The sequence below is a fragment of the Astatotilapia calliptera genome, chromosome 6 (genome assembly GCF_964374335.1).
Source record: "Astatotilapia calliptera chromosome 6, fAstCal68.1, whole genome shotgun sequence".
NCBI lineage: Eukaryota > Metazoa > Chordata > Actinopteri > Cichliformes > Cichlidae > Astatotilapia > Astatotilapia calliptera.
Window position 1 is genome coordinate 7,236,642 of NC_137427.1, and position 2,383 is coordinate 7,239,024.

The window sequence follows — 2,383 nt, forward strand, 5'->3', positions numbered from 1 at the left end:
AATTACTCACAAAGTCACTTACTATTTAGATGCTTGGATTGATATATTAGTTTGCAGGGAAATGTGCTCTCTTGACACTCACAATTCCATGCATTCCTTACTGATGTGCAAACCCTGTCTTCTAAGAATTATGTTCTCATACGTCTACACTGCATTCTCAATTAGGTTTCAAGGGAAGTATATTTTCTCTCCAGCAAAACATTACGATTTGAAAGACAAATGAAGTAGGCCTACCTAACAAAGGCATAATCCGCTATCATCACAAATGATCAGGAAACTAGGATTCCCAGTATAAAATGCTGGAATGGTCCACTAGGTTCTGTGCAGGGTTCCATATATCCTTCACTCTGTTGTGACCATGCAGACTGTAAAAGTACTGCATGCTTCAACCAGTTTCCATAATTGTCTTGTTATTTTAGTACTTTTAAGTTTTGTTTTCATTAAGAATTTAAGTTTGTTTGCAGCCACTTTTCGGTTAACAACAAAATTACATACAGTGCAATGTAAAGGTATTTGCCCCTTTCAAAATTAATATTTATCTTTCTCTAATGTTAAAATTTGTTTGATAATCTGAAACGTGTGACAAAATTTGTTTGATGTTCTGAAACACGTGTGACAAGTACGCAAAAAACAAAAATCATAAAAGATTTTGTTACCCAAGTTTAATTAAACACTGATTGCAAACAAAAATAAACTGTGAATAAAAACAAAACCTAAAAGAAAACAGAAAAAAAGTCCTAAATTTAAAATCATAAAATGAAATACTGAATCAAAATTTGTTTGATGATCCAAAACATGTACATGCCAAAGGTACAAATAAATAAGGAACGACAAATATATATTTTTGCAGCACTATATGTAGATTTAGAAAAATATGTCAACACTTCTAGAAATTTACTACCAATATGCAAGCCTCTGCACTAGCAGCAATGCAACAGCAATGCAAAATATAATATGAGTATGCTGTGTATGTCACAGAAATTTTCCACATCATAGAAAAGTCCCTTTTGAAAGAGTAACAAAGTCTGTCTGTGCCAGTGTGTGAATCACTGATCTGTTGTTGTTCATGTTTTGTGGGAGCTTTTTTGTTTTGTCTCGCTGTACATTTTTATTTTCACCAGCTATTTGTTTTAACTTTCGCTCACTATTTCATTAGATTCATGCACAAATGTGAAATACCTGTTTACATTTGAATTTCCAGTTTGGCTTAAATAAATACTGTGCAAAAGTCTTGAACTGCCTCTTACATAAATATATTTTGCTTGGAAGATGAGAAATAGGTGCATTGTTTCAAAGAACATCTGTGGACATTAATAAAAATATACTATAAATGGCAAAATATTCCATTCTAGAAAGCTGGAATTGTATGATAGATCAAAATCTAACAGTAATTTTCAGCTTTCATATTTCCATCTATTTTGACAAGATCCCCAACACCAGCAGCAGAGGTCTATTGATCTTGTTGTTGATCTTTTATTGTATATCTCAGTCTTTTCTCTCTCTTTCACTCCTTGAGAATGGCTTTTGACAGCCACCCTTTCACTGAGGCCATTTCTGATGAGGCTTCGACAATCAGTAGATGGATCAACTTAAGGGCCAAACGCATCCCACACATTATGTGTCAGGCCTTTGCTGGATTTTCCTTTTCCTATTTCTTAAGGACATGACTTTCAGATATTGTTCAATTGTTGTCTTAGAAAAAAATATAGACCTGCCATTTCTTTTTTTGTTCCCCACTTGTCTATTTTCCTAAAACCATTAAGGGCACGCACTACAAACTATGGTCATACCAATATTTCTCTTAAAATGGTCAGGTACAAGGACTGGACTGAAAATGAGTGAAAACACAGTCAATATCCAAAGAAAAACTTTGAAAGATCTTCAGAAAGCTAGGAGAACTATTGCCAAGGATGCATTTTAAAAAATCCAAACTGGCTCCTCGGAACCAAAATAAAAAGAAACAAGGGCTGGCTTGAGACTTTTTGCACATGTTGAAAAACAGTGCTTAAGGATACTGTTCAAACATAATGCCAAGAACTCGTGACCAAACTAAAAACTCGTAGCTCACTAGTTCGATTAATGGCATCTGAAAAGACACACGCAAACCTTATTGTGGGAAGTATATGACTTACTGGAGAAGTAATTTAAATTTCAGTTTAGTTATATAGTTACATAAGAATGTTTTGTTTTGTTTTTTTAAGAAACAGGACTCGATGTGCTATGACTCTTTTCTCTGTTTAACCGTACCTCACCTTAAACACACTCTTAAGAACACAACTGCATAAAACACCAAGTACAACTTCTAAATGATAATCATAAGATAAAGTCCTATATTACCTTGGCCTATGTGTCTCAGTGTCTTCCAGTTTCCCTATTCTCCACA